Source organism: Pteropus vampyrus, unplaced genomic scaffold, assembly GCF_000151845.1.
Source record: "Pteropus vampyrus isolate Shadow unplaced genomic scaffold, Pvam_2.0 Scaffold11, whole genome shotgun sequence".
NCBI classification, from domain to species: domain Eukaryota; kingdom Metazoa; phylum Chordata; class Mammalia; order Chiroptera; family Pteropodidae; genus Pteropus; species Pteropus vampyrus.
Window position 1 is genome coordinate 18,795,580 of NW_011888792.1, and position 20,664 is coordinate 18,816,243.

A 20,664-nucleotide genomic window follows, 5' to 3' on the forward strand; every position below is an offset into this window, starting at 1 on the left:
TTATTTAGTGGAAAGTTGGATTTCAAGATTAAAATCTAGGTGCTAGGGATGCTTATTTATCTTGGAGTGATTGTTGCTTCTAGATCTTTTAATAAAATTAAATGTGTAGGCAGAGGTGAGAAACAAACAAATATATATATCATTAAATATATACATATCCAAAGATAATATACTTCATGAATTTATATTGATATTTTCAAATCAGTTTAAGTATTGCAGGGTTTTTACTTCTTTTCAAGGACATAGGAGATGACAGAATTAGAATTATGCTGTAATTTCTTATTTTCTTTATTTTGAATTACACAGACAACAGTCTCAGAATGATAATACTAGTATGAGCACTATCAATATGATTATGGAACAGTAATAAGTGAGTTTTGCATATGCTGTCCTCAATTTTTGCTTATTTTTTAGTGGTTGAAGTGCATAAGATCTGAGTGCATAGCAATTACATGCTATATTCTTTTCCTCTTAACTTAATTCATTTTATTTTAGTTCTAAGTGCAAATATAAACAATGTTCACCGTCAGTGCTCATGCTGATATTTGTCTAGTTATTTTGGTTGTGAGAATTCTTTCCCTCGTAGATTCCTCAGGAAATACTCTTGAGAGTGTTTCCGAACTCTTGAATGTAGATATTAGTTTGTCTTATGCTGTATTTTTTTGAAAGTCAGTTTTGCTGGATATCAAATCCTTGACACACACTTTCTGTCATTGAGATTCTCAAATATTACATTTTCTTCTGGCATAAAACATTGCTATCAAAGTGTGATGATAATCTAATATTATTTTCTTTTTAAAAAATGCTTTTAAAAAGTACCCAAAGATTTTTCTTTAAAGTCTAGTAATTTCACTGGAGTATACATAGTAATAGTAGTAATAGTAGTTCTGAATCTAAATTGCCTGGTATATGTGTGCCCTTTTAATATGCAGTTTCAAATCTTTAATTCAAAAAGATTTTCTTGAATATTAGATTTTAGTCTTTGTTCTGTCTCTTTGCTTTGTTATTATTATTTTTTTTAATTTCAGGGACACCTGTGATCTATATCTTGGATTGTGTAAAACAATGTCTTCAGAATTTTCTCTCTTCAATATTTGTCACTTTCCTTCTAAGTCATTTTTGTCATTTGTTTAAAAAATTGCTAAAGTATAATTTACATAAAGTAAAATTTACCCATTTTAATATACAGTCCTATGGATTTTATGAAATGCATAAAATCTTGTAAATGTCACCACAATAAAGAAATGGAAATAGTTTCCGCACTCCCATCCCCCAAATTCCTCCCTATTCCTTTGTAGTTGAGAATTTCCTCCACATCAGTCACTGGCAATGACTGATTTATTTTCTGTTTCTGTAGTTTTGCATTTACAAGAATTTTATATAAATGGAATCATATAGTATATCATATATAGTAGCCTTTTAAGTTTGAGTTCTTCCACTTAGTGAAATAAATTTAAGAAGCAAGCATGTTGCTTTTATCATGTTCTTTTATTGTTGATTACTGAGTAATATTCCAGCATGTGCATGTACCAAAGTTTACTTCTTTCCTCAGTTGAGACATATTTGTTTTTTTTTCTAGTTTTAGGTAATGATGAGTAAATCTCCTATAAAAATTTGTGTATGAGGTTTTGTGTGAACTAAGTTTTTATTTCACTTGAGTAAATATGTAGGAGTGGGATTGCTGATCGATATGATGAGTGTATGTTTAGAAAGGCATCTGTACCTAGAAAGAGTGAGGCTGATGAGAGGCAAGAGAAAGAACTGAGTGTGACCTAATGTGTTAATTAAGTTTTTGTTCTCATTTTTTACCCCAAAGATTCAGATTCTTCTTTGTTTTTCCCATAACTTGGTTGTCCAATTATTCTTTGGATTTCATAACATAAACTAATTTCCTTTGGATAATTCATTTTTGTCCTTTTAGGCAGTTCTAAATAGATTTCTGACATTTACCACCAAAATAAGACTTTTATTGAGCCCTTGGAAGGAGCTAGCCACAGTGCTGAACCCATAACATGCATTTTATAATTTATGCACTAGGGTTATCTAGCCTTGTACATTGGTTGCAATGAAAATTTAACTCATTGTTATGAAAAAGAGAGAGGAGGAAAAATGAAAATAAATAACCTTTTGTGGAGCTGATGTGTTTACTAAAGGGTTATAAACATCCCGTCAAGCATTGCCAATGCATTTCTTGTTTTAGAGAAATACACTTTTGATTACAAATGACTTTATTGTTTAGTACAGGCATCTTGATATTGACAAGTAAAGTACAAGTCTAATTTGCATGAAAGAGCAAGCCACGTTGCTATGAATTCACACACGCATATGTAGATTACTTTTTTGGTGTATATATTAATAAATAAAATATTCATGAAGCGAAGCCTTAAAATGAGAGATTTAACACCACTAAAGCACTTTGCTGTTTCCATTAGTTCTAACAGTACTCAGTTTTCTGGCTCCCTTTGGAACAGATTTTTAAAATATAAATGATAAACAGATCTGTAAATATGGCTATGACCTTTATTGAATAATTTAAAATATTTTGATATCTCTTCTGTTTTGGGATGAAGGCTCTCTTTTCTTGAATCATTTTGTCAGGACACATATCATAGGTGCTACATGAGCAGTCCGGATGCTATGTGCTGTTGGATTCAAGAAGAGGGAGATGTTCTGGGGTAGATGCTCAGGGAAGGCTTTTTGGAGAAGTTGGTACTGGAACAGACTTTGTAAGTTATTTGTGTCCAGCAAAACATTCACCTTCAAAAAGGTAACTAAATTTTTTTTTCACAGTAGTTCGAACATACAGTTGAAATCAGTAAATCCATATGGCTGTATTCTTGACTAATTATTAAAAGAAAGTCATGCCTTCATTGATCCTATCTCCTGCCATTGCAATTGGAGAAGGCAACTTCTAGAAAAAAATTACTCATTATCCAACACATGATGGAATATTTTTATTATGTGTAGTCAAAATTTTATATTGTATTTTTATTTGTAGTTGATTGACATGAATTTCAGCAAGAGTTATTTAAAAGTTTTCATGATCTCCTGGAAAAATAATAGGTCATTAAAAACGAATATTATTTATTCACTAGAGGTCAAAGGAATCAATGTGGTCACTCAGTAAAATGACTCAAATGGCTTTTTAGAGTAATAAAACAATCCTGAGTGCAATAAAAGCACACTTCAAAACAGGAAAAATCATGGCATTTAAACCAATAGAAAAAATAATATATAACCTATTTGTAATTGATTGCAGTAGGACCTCTGACTTTTCTGTGTACTGAGGGGCTTGTTCATGGAACCATTGCTAAGAAAGGAAGTATTGCTGATTAGTTATGAAATATTTAAGAAATAATGATTCGTACTTTGCATAAATTAATCTTTTGAGTTCTTGTATCCTGTATTACATTATCAGTCTGATGTGCTGACACACAGGGAGCACTGTAGAAATTTGTGTACAGAAGTTTTCTAAATGTTTACAAGATGTTGAAAGATTTGGTTCCTTGATAAACAAGAAACCACAGATATTTGCTAACAATGTTTGTGTGTGGTTTGGTAAATGTGGTATTATATTTGTGGTACCATGTTATGTTTCACACAAATGAGTTTAATCTGCTATGTAAATTGTATTTAGTAATGCAATAGACAACTTCGAAATGATTGCACAATTATTGATTAACTCTCTTAGTCTTCAGGTACATCAGCGGGACATGTGGTGATCCCAGACTCTGAACAGCTCACCCTCTTCCACTTTACCTAGCACACAATATTAATTATAATTTTTATATATGTCATGCCAATAAAAAGGTTAGGAAGCCCTGAACATAGCATTTATTGAGCAATAATTATGTGAAAGAGATTGGCCTAAGAACTAAAAGTGATTTAAAAACAAATAAGATATTTTATGCTTTTTAAAGTGTTTAAAATCTAATTAAAGAGGGATATGTAGTGAATAAAAAGTTACAAACTCAAATTTTTTATTTTTTAAATGAACTTGACATGTTTTCTAAGCCCCCATTTCCACTGTGATAAAAAGCTTGCCAAATCGAAGTAACTTTCAGTTTAAAGCTGTACTTTTTGGATAAAATCATGTAACTTTAAGGCACCTCTCTTGCTCCTTTTCTCTAGGATGATGTAGGTTCTTGGATACTTCCATATCTTCCTGACATTAGAGGGTAAGAATATGGTCTGGGGTTCCTATCTGTTGTCTTCACTGCTGGAATAACTTGCTGTTTGTTTTTTTTAGTGTCAGCAAAAGTGCAGTGATTATTCTGGGAAGCAATAAATCCCCTTACTCCTCACTCCTTTAACCTTCTAGGATGCCATAGCCTAATTTTCACCTTACTTCTGAGGTTGAGCAGGAGAGTCTTTTCAGAATCTCTCCATATCCCACAAAATTCAAAAAAGGGTAATGAAGTGGGCATGAATCTCAAGATATTTCTCTGTTTAGACCTGCCCTGTTGTAACTTATTCTCAAAAGCAATGGCTCCATGTTGGCAAGCATTATACATCTAGGCTGCCTCTCTAAAATCTAGACAAGAAATGGATCCTTTACAGCCTTCATATTTTCAAAAGTCTGATGGTTTCTGTAGACTTCACTTCTTTGGGTTTCAAGCCTTCAGTGGGAAAAGGAAGAGCTCGGTGCAACAGTTGTACGTAGCTTCACTCCCCTATTTATCTCCAAGTTCTCTCTCCATCCCACATATGCACATACAAATATTCTGGGCAACTGGATTTACATAAGCATATCCCTCCACCCACCCCAATGTGGTTTATAATCTAAACAGATATTTTCAAATTTTTTTTGTTAGAAACTCTTTGTGACCAACTTATTTTTCATAACAACCCCAGAAATTACACCCTTACCTCCTTATTCTAATTGCAGTGCATTATATTCTATTTCATTAGGGAAAACAAACAAACAAACAAACAAACAAACAAACAAACAAACAAAAAAACCATGCTAGTCTAGACCCAGGAAATTGACCTACTAGTGGGCCTTAAGCAGTTTGATAAGCAGTGCTATAAACCTTTGCTCCCAGTCCTTGCTCCTGATAAGCAAAGCTAGATTTTTAGAATTCCAGTACACATCTTTTTTTTTTTTTTGAGTTGCTGGTTCTTGTAAATAGAAAGACCTTTGAATTTCAGACTAATATCTATGCTTAAGTCTATTTGAATTATTTGTTTTGGTCTATATTCCTCTCTCTATTTTTGCTAATGAATATCTTGGATCTATGGGTGGAGAGCAGTAAGAAAAATGAGGGAAAAAATCTACAGATCTTGTCCTGCTGCATATAAATCAGGACAGAGAATGACAGAATTTTAAAATGCCACAGAAAGTTAGAGGTTAATTTTCCCAATCAAGTCGTTCACAGAGGAAACTAATATTGAGGAGGATTATCTGACTTGTCCAGGGCCAGAGTTTGTTAGAGCCTTGGCTCTTGGCTATCATGTCACCATTCTTTCCACTTAACACCTTCAGCCTCTTCTTAAATTAGACAATTTGTCAAATGAAAGTACATATAAAGTACTAATATGGATCGAAGGCTGATTCACACCATGTACTTAATATTAATATCTTTGGTATTAGAGAATCTGACAACTCATGTGCCATAAGACAAATTTCTGGGGATTAAACTGATTGTGTCTTTGCTCTTTGGCTGATTTACTCAGTAATATAAAACCATTCTCCATTTCAGCTCTTCTTAGAGAAAACATATTTCATACACTGACATAAAGATATCTGGAGAGTTCTGATGATCTACATTGGGGATCAGCAAAAGGAGTTTTATTTAAAAAAATATGTGTCAGAAAAAGGCACATTGGCAATAATTTTAAAAAGTGATTTATCAATATGTGTCAAATATCTTTGAAATACATGGTAGTATTTATCTCAAGAGTTATGTCTAATAACAAAATACTATATTAGATACATCTTAAATATCAGCAGTCAAATGGTTTAAGTAGATTATTATACTTGTGCAAAATAAGTTATTATATAACCCTGAAATATGATATTGATGATCAGTGTCCTGGCTGAAGGGGAATGTTTGTAATTTAAAAGGTTTTGTAAAGGACATAAAATTGTATCTTCAGTATGAAATTAACTATGTAAAAACAATTGTATAGACAAAGATTAAAATGAAATAGATCAATATATAATGATTATTTTTGGGTGATAGACATATTGGTTGTACTTCTCACCTTCTGAATCTTAATTTTTTCTTCAATTATCATGTATTGCACATACTCAGAAAAAATAAAATAAGTTAAAAGAAGTACTTTACAAACATGTAATATCGGTTTAAAATGTTGGAGGCAGGAAAAAATTCTCAGATTTTAAGCTTTTATGTTTTTAGGTTATGTTTGATTATAATGTTCAAAGAAGCTTTGTGAGTTGGGGCATCCACACAGATTTTCGGAAGGAATATTCTGAGATGTAACATCAGTGAATCTCAGCCACTGTTAGTAATGTATAATATGAAAAAAGAAAATGTTGAATGGAAAGAACATCAATCTTTAAACAACAGGTGGAGTTATTATTTAGCATTTTGAATGGGCCAGGGTGTTTGTTTATCTCCTGCTGCTATTTATAATTTAGGACTGTTGTTATTTGATCCAGAAGAGAGAAGCAAGTTGAAAAGAGAAGAAATGAATAGCTCCTCCACCTCTTCTCTGAGGAAGTTGCCTGCAATCAATCCTGTTAGAATGAGCAGCAGCTACAAATGGGTCTGCTTTCTTGAATTCACTGGCTGTACCCACAGTCCACGCTGCAGTAGTTGAAGCAATCTTCCTTTCAAGATATTGATTTCCTATGGAATTGTCGTTTGAAATGATGGATCTGCAGTTGGGTTGGGACCTGGAGGAAAGATAGTTGTGTTTGTGTTGCAGGCATGAATCTTGACAGGCTTTGTCCTCCACACAAAGGACAAAAGGAAAGGAAAGAAATTATTAGAGTTGGGAGAAAGATTACGGAAAATACCTTAATCATCTTCCAGTTTTACAGGCTAATTTCTAAAACTTAGGACAAAGTTGTTTATGAGTCCATCATTTCACAGTAGTTGAAGTTATTTTATTGTTCCTAAAGCCAAAGCAGTAAGACTTAATTGTTATTTACTTTTCAACAGAAATGCAGAAACTTTTACTTTTTGGCTAGAGTATTCATTGGTAGTAATTTTCTATTTCTCAGAGGAAGTCTGAAGATTTTTAGGTCACAGTGATAACAGTCCTTTCTTCATAGGTCATATTTCCTGGAGCCCTGCAGCCTTCTGTTTAGGAAGGGCCTGATATCTGATTGTTTCTTTCCATCCTAAGATATTGGACCTTACTCTCTTCTTTCCACCCTTCCTTCTGTTACCTTCTTTTATGTAATATACATTTCATATAACATGGATCTCTTTTCTCTCTAATATGGCATTACTTTCTTCCTGCCACACTTTGACGCAAGTTATTTCATCCTTCTCTCATAATCTGTTTTTCCTTTATGCTTTATTTTTTACTTTAGAAACAACCCAGCCTCATTGGTTTGGGGTTCACTATTCAGGCTGATTATTTGCTTGACATAAATCCCTTTCCTATTATTCTAGACAGGCCCAAAGATATTAATATATCATTTTGTTTTCTTAGTTTTTAGAGAATAGTCTGTGATGCAAAGTGTGTACATGAGATTGTATAGGCTCGTGTATGAAAGTATGTGATATACAAAAATATTAAGTTCATATAGCAGTTAATAACTATGTATCAGTGAATGCAATATTCTTCATAAATGAATTTTATAACAAAATCAACTAGGCTTTATTATGATACAATACTTTTAAATCATTTTGTACAGAAAAATTTTCTCTAAAAACCATTTCTCTACCTATATCAAGTGTAATAAACCAAATTAAGTCACTTGTAGGTGATGTGACATTAGTGTATACTGTATAAAAGGTATTCTTAGGAGTTTTGGGGTCATTGGTCATTATCTTCTTAGGCTAAATGACCACTGTAATTCTTCGTTATTGCATATAATATATGTAGTAATTTTTTTGATACTATATTGTACTGTACTATACTATACTATACTATACTATACTATACTATACTATACTATACTATACTATACTATACTATAGTTGTTTTTAATCAGCTGACTTTTCTGGCTGTCTTAAAAGTGTGCTTTCCATCCTCTCTAATTTTCTGCTTTTAATCTACTATGGAATAGAAAAATCGTGTCTATACTTAGAAGAATTCTGTCTGAAGTAGGAATGAGTAGTCACTGACTGAACACAAATTTTGTAATGTAAGAGTATGATCTTTTAGTACACAGATTTTGACTTCTATATTTTCTGCCTTGAGCTCTTTAATAAAATGCTTTGTTTCCTGATTCTTATTAGGATTGAAGATACTTGAGGTTGTTGGGTGAGTGTGATGTTGAAATATTTGGCCTTCTAAGCAATGCCCTTATTAATTGGTAGATCAACTATGGAAATGTTGTGAGGATTAAATGTACCCTATATGCAAGCATTTGATATATGACAGTCACATAAGTGTGTGTGTGAGAGACAGAGAGAGAGAGAGAGAGAGAGAGAGAGAGAGAGAGAGAGAGAGAGGGAGAGGGAGAGGGAGAGGGAGAGGGAGGGGGAGAGAAAGGTGCAGGGAGAGAGGGAAGGGAAGGGTAAGGGGAAAAGAGGGAGAGAAGAAGAGAAAGGAATTCTCCTCCTAGCAAAGAACTGACTAAAAAAGGGTGGCTTAAAACTTGTTTGGTACTCATCTCTAGTGTATTTCACTAATCTGAACCACAATTTCAGCACTATTGTGAGGCATACAACAATCTCACCTTTATTTTTGTTTTGTTTAGAGCACATTCTCTACCTTTCTTTATTTAAAAATTACATTTAGGTTGGAGGATGGACTAGGATGTGTGTGTGTGGATGAATGTAAGGTGAACTAGAGTATAAAAATATTCCAATTGGAGTTGTGTTTCTTCTGATTCCAATATTCAGTTGAATTTCTAGAACACTAGAAAAAGAGAGAATTCATTTGGCATATGCTTGCTGATGATAATGTGGCATCATAGCAATATCTTATTATTGAACAATTAAAACCATACTTTTAAACTAGAGTAACCTTTCTAATTTGGACATAATACATACTAGGATTCAAGTGCCATTTAGACTTCAGTCAGTAAAACCTTAAGTAATCAGAAATCAATACATTAGGAACATAAATCAACTAGATTTTATGTGTAAAATAATTTCTACTCTATATTAACAGAATAAAACAGCCTAATGTTTTAAAAGATTCTTTAATAAAAAGCCAAAATTTTAAAGAAATAAATGTTTTCTAGGAAGCTCTCATGGTAACCAGGGTTCATCCTTCCATTTCTGGTATTATTAATTGAATTTTTCTTGTAACGTTATTTTTAAGGAAGAAATTTTTACACTTCATGACAATAGGCGTGTATACATCCTTTAAATTCTTAAAAATCAAATTCTGATTAGACATACTTATAAAACTGTGTCTAACATGCCATTTCTACATAAATAGATTTCTATATTTGTCTTTTTCATGTATGTGCATTATTAATGGAAAATCAATGTCTTTTGGAAAACCATTAAATTATCACATTTATTTTAACAACTATTTGATGTTCAGTGAAACAGGCTAAGTTATGTTGCTGGATATTTATGGTAAATATGTGCCATTCTAACTTACTTTTGTTTAGAAAAACATGCATTTCTGAAATTTGTCTCTCTTATTTACTAGTCACTGCTATTTATATTGGTAGGCAATTCTATTTCCTGTTTAACTTCGTAGTGATCACTTTGCACATATGATTTTGAGATTAGCCACCTGTTTACACATTGTTATGTGGCAAACAAAACACTTTCTAGTGTAAGTATTTTAAGGGAGAGGGGCAATAGAAGAGGTGAGACATTTGGTGATTTTAACCCTAATGTAGACTTAAATTAGATTTTTTAAAAAAATGTTAGCTTGCATAAATTCCTGAGGATGCCTCTTAGTAGTAAAATTGAGATGCTGGTGAGTTTGAATGGAGTAGCAGGGCCATTATTGATAACACTCGGATCTAAGCCTTAACTTACAAATACAGAAAATGTGTTAACATGTATTGATGTTTGGTCATGAACTCAGAAGCACTGAATACATAATTAATGTAGGGCGCACAACTCTGCCTTACGTTGATGATGTAGTTTCAAATAGATTTTTTTTTTTTAACATGGAGAATATTTCTTACCAAATTTTTGGAAAGGAACTAGGAAACCTTCTAGTGCACAGGTTTGCCACACTTCCAGTCTACAGAAAAAACTCATAGTAAGCTTCTCAGTGAGTGGGGTGTACCAGAGGTTCTAGAGATTTAGTACTGTTACTTGTGTTCTTTTCCAGCTTATCACTAGGAATCCATTTTGGACATTGATTTCAATGAGCTATTAGGTGAATGTCTTTTCAGTGAGTGACCTAAAACTGGATCAAGCCCCCCAGTCAAATGTTTCATCTTGTATATAGCAATGGAGGATGTATGAAAAGAATAATTTACTTTAAGAAGATGAAATCTTTGAAGTGGTAGGCTCAGATGTAAAACAAGAGTCATCTTTTCCTGAATTAGGGGTAATCTTAAAGTATAAAGGAGGTGGAATCCTAGTGAACAAAAATAATTAAGAATGTATATTTGCCAATGAAAATCTTCCATTTATATCTTATAGCTTTTTTTTTTTTAAAGTGGATCGAGGAAAAAGTTATTAGATCAAGCTTTTGGTGGCAGAATGAGAGTTTTTATAAAGGTTTTGTCTTCCTATTATTAAAAAGAGTTCTCTGAGTGTGAGTTTCTAACAATATGAGTAATCAGAAATTTGAAAAAGAAAAGAAAAGGCTAGTCTTGCAGGATGTCAAGAAAGGGCATGAGCAAGCACTAGACAAAAAGAATACATATACACAAAAACCCTAATGGGATGAATACCCAGCTTGTCACAAAAATGCTTAATGATGGAGTAAAGACAAATTAGTCTCTCATATGTTGAATATTCATCATATAGTCTATGCAGCTGTATCTTAGAATGCCATTCTCCCCCCTCCTTCGCTTTTTTTTTTAAAACATAAAGAAGATTACTTTACAATTTTATTCTTAGGAACTGCATTGTGTACTCTACATGCTTAAGTGAATTATTGTAAGACAGCGCTTTTGCTTTAAATGGTATTTTGTTATTCTCAGAATTTTTTCTTACTGTGTAATCAGATTTATGGTACATAGGTAATATAATTTTTTGAAAAATGCAAAAGATTATATGAAATGGGCAATTTTGTTGGTATTCAGGCATTCTGATTGATATTTATTCAGGGTTACATAACTAGTGGTATATTTAAAGCATATATGCAAATATGTGTTGAGGTATGAATGTGTTGAGGTCCCTTATCATTTATTAGTAAGGGAAGTGACCTTAATTATTTCTCTAGGAGGTTTCACAGATTAATGCAAAGTCTATCATATCCTCTTAGGCTCAACAACATGTGTAATTCAAATTTTACAAAGCCGAAACTTGGAAGTAATTTATATGATCTTATTGGAGTTTTTAACCTTATATCTACAACTAATTTAAATGACCATTTTAAACTTGTAAAGTCATCCTTAAAAATTAAAAAAAATATATATGTGATTCTTGGCTCCAGAAGTGAATTTAAGATGAAACTCATGAAGTTTAAGCATCAGGGCCCCCACTTGTCAGATCCTTTTCAATCTCAGTATATTCCCCTTCCAGGATGTGGAGAAGCACAAATCATATAACTGTTAGAAAAAAATATCAGTCATTTAAATGCATCTTAGGAAATCTACTGAACTAACATATAGAAAGATTATTTCGATTTCATCCAAGAAGGTAATTCATCCATTTATATTTAACAATGGATTCCTAGGTTGATTTTTCTGTGTATTGAACTCTCATATGTCATCTTTGGAAGGTATGGTCATTTTTCTTAAAAATGGATGAGGAACTTGTGAATTGCATCTATTGAAAATCAAACTCATTGTTTTTTGTAAAAATAGAGATTATGTTCAATGTTATATTTTAAAAATCAGATTAACTGAGAAGAACTGCTTAATCTATCCTGTTTTGTGTTAGAGGACATGTTTTCATAAGAGGAATTTAATGTATTTGATCAATATTGACCCAGATTCTGTTGATGGTCTCTGTCCATGAGAAAGAAAGGTGAAGAGTAAGGGGTTCTCTTTTTTTTTAGATTAATTCCTCTTTTTGCCCATCTATTCTCTGAATCCAATTCTATTTATAAGAAATATACATTGCTTCTTATTGTCCACAAGGTAAGTGTGAGTTAACATTCATAAACAAACCCTTTTTAGTTAAAAGACTTCATCTTCTGCTACTGCCTTCTCTCTCCATTGTCTGTCATTTTATATTCCAGTTATACTGAACTATTAAACCATACTGTTCTACTTTACATCTCTGTACATTTTTACAAGTGTGGAGGGCTTCTAAGTGAGATGTAAACATAATGTAATTTGTCTGGAAAACTGGTGGGATGGACACTTTTCCTGTGCATTGAGAGAACTTTTAGAAGAACTTGTCTTGAGAGACAAAGAAGGTTAAGTGTGTTTTAATAAGTGAACCTTAGCCACAGAAGAGTAGTGCCAATCTCGAGGTCAGCATATTGCCCATCACTTGTTCAACTCCCTGTTGAGCACATGTCTGAATCCTATGGAGACTTAGTATGAGAGAGATGTAAAAAAACAAAAATCATTAAGCACAGTTTTCCAACAATCTTTGTAAAACATTAGGGCCCCAGCATCATTGTTTTGTGAATCTTCTTCCTGAATAAAACACAACAGAACTCTTACTGTGCTTCGCCATAGAACTGAAGCTTTAATTATATGAAGGTCCAGTGGTGGCCCCTAGGGAACTGTGGTTCCCTGTTGTATGATACTCTGCGTCTGTTGATACCTAAGAGATACCACTGGGAACATATTTTTTCATAAGTCTGTATAATACACTTTGTGAGATCTCAGAAATACCTGGTTGTGGTGGTAGTAGGAATTGGAATTGGTAGGAACTGGACATCCTGAATTAATAGATAGAGAAAAGTTACTAGGAAATTGGGACTGTTATTATAAATGTGACCTTATATCAGTTAAGTTTGAGTCAGAAGACAAAAACCACACATATTTTCAACAGGGAAAATTTAATACAAATAATTATTAAGTAGGTAAAAGGTGGTAAAGGTGGGTAAAGAAAACCTGAAGGTGTAACAGAGGTAGCAACTGCAGACTGTGACTGTGGGGTAAGTGGACCAGGAAGGAATTTAGGAATTTAGAGAGATACCTTTAGAAGGCTGAAATTATGACCTCAGAGCAGGGGCATGGCTGCCCCAACAACATTGTCTGGCACTGGGTAAAGAAGAATCCTGAGGCTTCCTCACAGAATCCTGAGGCCAGCCTGGAGTTGGTGAATGCTGCAGAGAATGCTGAGGGGAACACTATGTCCCCACATTCTTCCAGGCTGCTCTCTGACAACTCTAAACAGAAAATAACAAAGCAGAAGCTAAAGGTGCTTCTTCCTCTTTCAGAGTTTCAGGCCCCTCAGCATTCCCTATTGACCAGAAAGCAAGTGAGAACCATAGTTTGCAGAGTCCTGGCTTTAATCATAAAGTGGAGAAGTAAAGGTGGATTTGAAGTTAAGAGGCAATAGATTAATAACTGGCACACACACATTTGTCCCAGAGCCTGACACCTGAGGAAAATGCACATTTAAGCCAGGTCAGTGTCTAATTCTACAGTTTTGTAGGGTGACCCTCCATTTACTATCTGAACCCATGTTGTACAACTCCTATTTCTTCCCCAGGTGCTTTAGATAATTCCCTCAGAGAGTTTATTATTTTCTCTATTACTCAGCATTTCTTCATTAAACTGTTGCTTTGGTCCTCTACTGAGATCACTTTAGGCCATCTTATATCCCTTATACTTCTACAGCTTTCTCTGAACCACTTCTCTTACAAAATAGAGACTTTTACTTCCTAAAGCACAGTTTACTCAACACTTATGTTTAATAGACTTAACTGAAGACTTGGGTCTTTGAGTGGGGCCAAAAAATAGCATCTTGTTCCCCACCCAGGTTCTAAACAAACTTTAAAATAAGACAAAGGAGTTTCAGATGGAGGCAAAAATAAAAGTTAAGGTGGAGAAAATGGGCCTGTTAATGGAACCACAAAGTTAAGCAGAACTTCCCACCTAGTTACAGATAAAGTTAGATCAAGCCTGGTCTCCGTAGGAGCCTGACCAGATCAGACTTTTGTCATGAAGGAGCTCTTTCAGTGGAGGAGAAGGAGGCTCAGAGCTAAGCATTCTGGTTTACTTTTTTGCAAATTTACCAATTTCAGAAAAGTTACTTTATCTATGTCTCTGTGAGCAAAGACAGCAAAAAGCCAGAAATGTCACACTATTTGATCTCCCACATCAAAGAAGAAAATGTCAGGACTAAGGAGAAAACATTCTCACCTATAATATAAGTGAAAACAGGTATTAACATAACTTAGTATGAGATAGGACTGTATTGGATACATTAACTGCTGCCTTCAGAGGTTTGTCCATTGGTCATCTTTTTTCAGCCTGTTCTGCCATGTTGCCTCAGATGGATTTACTGTTTCATATGCCTTCTGCCCCCTTGCTCCACCACGTTACAGGGCCTCCACGTGAGGCTGAGGCAAGATGAAAATAAGACATCAGTTAATATAATACCATTCTTTTTTTCTCAGATGTTTATTTTGGGCCAAAATAATTGTTTCTCAGTTCCTAAAGTAAAACCAAGAGCACATTTTCTTCTATGACTGGGGCTTTCAGAGAGAACTAGTAAAGTACAAAAGAAAATTTTATCCCTCTTTCTCTTCCCACAGTTTCTTCCCCTTTCAAGTACTTATCTGCTTTGCTTTAGCTCTTATTCCCCTTCTCTGATATTCAAACCTTGATTTTCTCTTCTCAGTGGGCAACTCTGTTTTGGAGCTATTTTTTTCTCCTTGTATCTTCCTCTTGTTCCAAAATTAGTTATTTAACATCCTAATTAATAGAGTTTTGTTAAGTGAATGAATCTTATCTGATATGCTCATTTATGTTGTTATATTGATGGCTAGAAGTAGCTAAATTAAGTCCTTTCTACTTCTATTTAAATGTTATGAAACTGAAATTAAGTCCTTTAGTTCAAAGACCTAACTCTTATGGTAGAATTTTAGTCCCCGTGGGAAGCTTGCAGATCATATTTTTGGTGAGCAGGTATTTTTCAGGTGTCCTTCCAAATCACATCTCTTAAATTCCTTTGTGCCAGGCCTTCCAAAACTGCCTCCAAACAAGCAAATTGCTTTGGATTCTAAGGGTACTCCAAGATAACCGATAGCTCTTGAAGAGAGGGCCAGATGCTCCATTTGTGTCTCCTCACTCACTTCCCTACTCCCATCTACACATGAGATTCCTCACATTTATCATGGAAGAAAAGGAAAATATTGGTGGTAATGGTTGCTGGAAAAGCCAGTTCAAAGCAATGATCAAGAAAGATCTGCTCTTTATGTTATTTTTTGTTTTACTTTATAATGACCCACAAAACAAATCAATCTAAAGTGGGGAAAGAGTCTTGGTTTCATGTAGGATTCAGCTTTGTGCACTGAAAGAAGTAATTGGTCCAGAGAACTCTAGAGACCTGAAGCAGTTATTACATCCCATTAGTACAGATAACTAATTTATTAGTGGTTCATTAAAACTGAGAATACAAATATGTGTCTATAAAGCTACAAAGCTTTCTCATCATTACTCTGTTATTTTTACTAACTAGCTCTGAATTCCACCAATGCTCTGAACAACCTTTTTATTCTTCCATTTTATCAAGGTATGAAGCTAGAACACTGGTTAGAGAAATAGGGCCATCCCAGGCAAGTGGCAGTGCCAGATTGGGACGAGGTTCTTGATAACTATTTAGTCCTCTCTTCTGAAGAAAAGGAAGTAAAATCATGTTATCGATGGAGTAATGCTCCACATTCAAGCTCAGAGACCAAAAATTTTCAAGGGGATCAAACATCTGATGAAGAGAAAGATTTTTGAGACTACTGCTGTCTATTAAATAAAGTAAACATAACTGAAAAAAAAAAAAAGAAGCTGAGATCTACTGGTTTCATGCAGAATTCAGTTAGTTGTGCACTGAAAGAAATAATTGGTCGAGAAATCTAGAGGCTTGAAGCAATTAATAAATCCCATTAAACAATAGTACAATTACTAACTTAATAACTGTTTTTTTGTTTGTTTGTTTTTCTTTTTCTTTTTTTTTTCTGAGTCCAAACTTTTATCTATTAAACCTTGATGAAATTTAATAGATCAAACACAGATTTTAACACTGGACCCACGTGAATGGAAGAGAACTGAGACAGCATCAGATGAACAGGGGAAAATGATGACCACCCAGGGTTGTGAGCATCCCTGCATGCAGACCCCACCATTGGGATCTCCTGTGCCTCTGTCTGTGCATCGCTCCCAAGGGGACCAAAGTGAACCTCCACATCCTCTTATGCTTGAGAGCACACGTTTGTGGCCCCAGTTTCCCTGATTTTATCTAGATTCCAACCAGGTAATTGAAGAATTTTCGGAGGAATTAACTGTATTATTTCTGTTTTAATAGCATGCAAACTTTTCTCTCTTAGAAATTGCCTGACCTAATATTGTCACTGTACATGATGCCGTCGCAGAAGTTAAGCTGCTTTCTGTTTATATAGGTTGCTAAGACCAGAGCCAAGTCTTGACTTAGACAAAATGGAGCCAGGACTTTTGTCTATCTCTTGGTTCATTTATTCTTCCTTTACGTACGTTCTTCCTATTCATTTTCTGACTAAAACCCAGAGTAAGTGGCTCCCTTGGTATCCTAGGATGCAAAAATGACAGAGGTACTCTTGGAAGGCTTTAGAGCTTACTTTCCTGGAAAAGGGAAAAATAACGCTCTCTTACCTCTTATTTTTAAGTATTTTCTAAATAGATTCTTGGTTATGGGCATTGAAAAAGTAAAACCATTATGAAGACCACACTACACATATGTTCTGTTATATATTTATTTGAAAAAACAATGAAATTATTTACAAAGCATACAATAGCTGTATTTGCTAAGCCGCAATTTAAAAGTGACCTAAAATTTGAAAGCATGTAACAAAATTTGAAAGTGACGCTAAAATTTGAAAGCCTGTAACAAAAATTTCAACCGTTATTAAATAGGACTCTACAAAGTGTCAGGCTCTGTATTAAGTGCTTAGGATGCAATTATAGCAGTGTGGACAAGACTCCTGCCTTCACTTTGCTTACTGTCCAGTAAGAGATATAGGTAAGTGAGTTAAGTAAGATTCAGTGTGAAAATGGGCATCATAGGCAAAATGAAAGTCATGTGAGTCTTAGGGCATCTCATCTAGACATGGGGAGTTTGAGAAGTTTTGCTAGTAGAAGTAATATTTGAACAGAAGTCAAGGATTAAGAGAAATTAACACAAAGTACAAATAGGAGTTGGATGGGGATGGATAAGCGTTGCAGATAGAGGGAACAGATGGAAAGTTTCCAAATTAAAAGAGAAGATAATTGTTCAGGAACCAAGAGAAGTTCAGAGTTGCTGAAATATGCCTCCTACAACTTTTCTGTGGCTATTTCAATAGTAAGCATTCAACATTATTTTTTCTCAGGGCCCACATTATTTAGCAAATGAGTACATTTTCTAGACCTGGAAATTTAGGAAACAATTTTGGTTCTCTTTTATTTTCTGAAGAAGAGGCAGAATGCTACTCTCCAAACATATCAATTGTTTATTTTTCTACCTGATGTGTGTGACTGTGTGGAGGAGTGTTGCACCTTCATAACTTGAAGCCTGTGAATCATGAAAAATGGATGCCTTCTCTTGCCTGCATTGTGATTGTTGTCACTTGTAACTTAGTATGCAGTCATCGTTCTCAAAAGCCTTGTATGACTTGTCATATACAATTGTTACTGTGTTTACGGCTCCTGGCTCTTCTAAACTTTTATATATTTTATACCTTTCTTGTTTACATATAGCACCTCAAAATTCTACTTTAATGCATAGACATTGCTGAGAATTCTGCCACAATGGGCAATTATACTTGACAACTGAAAGAAAAAAAGACACGTAGGAAATGATTGTAACTAATGCCTATTTAAAGCAAATCGGTGATGAAAAATCGTCCTGTTTATATTTCTCTGCACTGAAACAGCTTACTCCCTTCCAGAACAGCTCACGGTTATGTATTAGGTCATTCAATATTAAAGTGTTTAGGAAGATTCCTAATGCACAAATACATTCTATATAATAATTATTAACAATTATAATAATCATCATTAATAATTTAGCAAAAATTTATGTCATATTGCTATATATCAAATGCCAAGTATTTTGTATTTATTATTTAATCTTCATAACATTCTCATGAAGCACACATTATTACTTTATCTTACAGTTAAAGAAATTGAGGCATATACTTTGCCCCAAATCACAGAATAATATGTGGGGAGGAAGGTTTGAATCTAGGCTGTCTGACTTCAAAGCTCACAGATAGACTATCACTGAAGATAGTGGCATCATAAAAGTTTGCAAAAAGAGCAAACTAGCAGCATGCCAGAAACCAGTAGAGTTAACATTGCTTTAAAGGATATGTTTCTTTGGTGTAATGGTCTATCTTCTTATAGGTATTTTCAGAATATTTATTAGGTTAAAATTAACTTGCAGTTCTCATGGATGCTAATAAGCTGCCCTGTTTACCTTTAAGTTGAACTTTACAAATGATATTGTACCTTTATAACCTTGACATTTATTAGGGTTTGAAAAGTGCCGTTCACTCCTTGAGAAAAGAGAGTAAATGTAGTCCTAGTTAGAGTGTTTTGAAAAAAAAACAACAACAAAAAACAGTGCTGTATATGTGAATTGTTTGAGTGGTTCTTTATGGTATAACAAGCACTTTTGCATTATTTTAATTTATTCTTATAACTCTTCAAGAGAGATAGGATGGGTATTATTGCTTTTGTTGTGTTGATAGGGAAACAGTTTCTCAGTGAGTGAAGGATGAACCAGAACTAGAATGTGAAACTGTGATCTTTCGTATATGCTGCTTCTCTACATACAATGTGGAAGAAAAATAGATCAAGGAAATTTCATAGGGAATGATATGTAAGGAGACAGAGTCACCTCCCCACAGAGTAAGATAGAATGTGATACTGCCTGTTGACTGCTTCATATTACCAAATATGACTTGGTTGATAACCTCACTGCAGACAATGAAGTTTCTGATTATCACAGCTCATAAATATCACTCAAGGCTTTTTGTCAGTGAAAGATGGAGCTTCACAGACTTCACTTATCCCCCTTTACCCTACACTCATGCCACCACAGAGAGAAGACAGTTGTTTGTAAGGAGTGGCTTTGTAAACCCTAAGAAAACTTGGCAAGCTTCATTTTTTATAGAGGAAACTTACTGACTCTGACAAAGATTTAAATATAGTTTATTTTAGTAAATAAAACTAAGGTAAATTTTCTTTTATAGAACCCACTGTAATTGGGAGAAAACTCCATTGCACCAACTTGCCAACATATTAAAATTTTTGCTAAAATTTGTATGCAAAGGATCTGTGCTGTGTTTTAGAAAATTTCGTTCTTGGCCAAAATTTCCATATTGAATTATAGAAACAAGAATGAAGCAAGTGGCAAACTAATTGAATTGAAAGTGTAGATTTTGGTAAATAATGGGTAAGAACTGGAAGCAAAGATGTGTTGAAGGAGGTCTTGGTAACAGCACCAAGAAACCAATAATGTTAGCCTAAAGCATATATCTGAAGTGGCCAGTGCGTGTGTGTGTGTGTATATATATACATATATAAGGGGTGTAGGGTCAAGTAAAAAGGGCAAAATCAATCAATCTACGTTGACCTTGATAATATCTTTTTTTATTAAAATAGTGTTAATGGCAATTTTACAGAGATCACAGATTAAACTTTGTGATCTTCAAATTTTGTGATAAAAAAGAATTTCCTTCAATTTTAGAAATACTTTACTGTCAGACAACTGCTTATAGCCAGAATCCTGGGGAGCAGAATTACCCATTGTTTTCACTGAAACATCGAGCTTGATGAAGACCGGGAAGGCACCACAACCCTAACAACTTAAAGAGAGGAAGATGACAGAGGGGCTGATGGGCTGATTTATGGTTCATTTAGAAAGAGAAATTGAGGTCCATTCAGGGCAAAGACTTTATGACTCTGGCGAGTAGGTCCAGTCTCCCTTAATCAAATCTGTTAGAACTGGGTTTAGCTCAATTCTAGTTTATGTAGTTACCCTTAACAATATCTACCGTGAGTCTGCCACAGACTAGCTCTGTGACCTTAGTCTAATGCTTAACCTCACTGAGCCTTTTTCTATAGCACAATCAATACACTTCCTGTTCTTTTGTAGTCCTCACAGGGATGCCTGTGAACAAATAACATAGTAAGTGTGAAGTTGTTTTGAGTTTCTCAGAGGAAAGTCACATTTTGTACTGGAAATTATTGCTATTATTAAAGTTAATGATTATTATTAGCAATACATTGGGATATACAACATGCCAGTCAAGATTTGAGTAGCTGTTAGTTAAATCAACAGAGAA

At 34.1% G+C, this 20,664-nt stretch overlaps 1 long non-coding RNA gene across 3 annotated transcripts in view; it reads left to right on the top strand.

Annotated features, from left to right (window-relative positions):
* LOC111731880 overlaps window positions 1-20,664 on the top strand; it is a 127,084-nt gene that overhangs the window by 62,135 nt on the left and 44,285 nt on the right. The window contains exon 3 of one of the 3 annotated variants that reach the window (XR_002777358.1): window positions 6,626-7,590. The exons of the other annotated variants lie outside the window; for them this stretch is intronic. This is a non-coding gene — a long non-coding RNA (uncharacterized LOC111731880). Of the gene's footprint in view, window positions 1-6,625; window positions 7,591-20,664 lie in introns of those variants that run through there. 3 annotated transcript variants of the gene reach the window in all.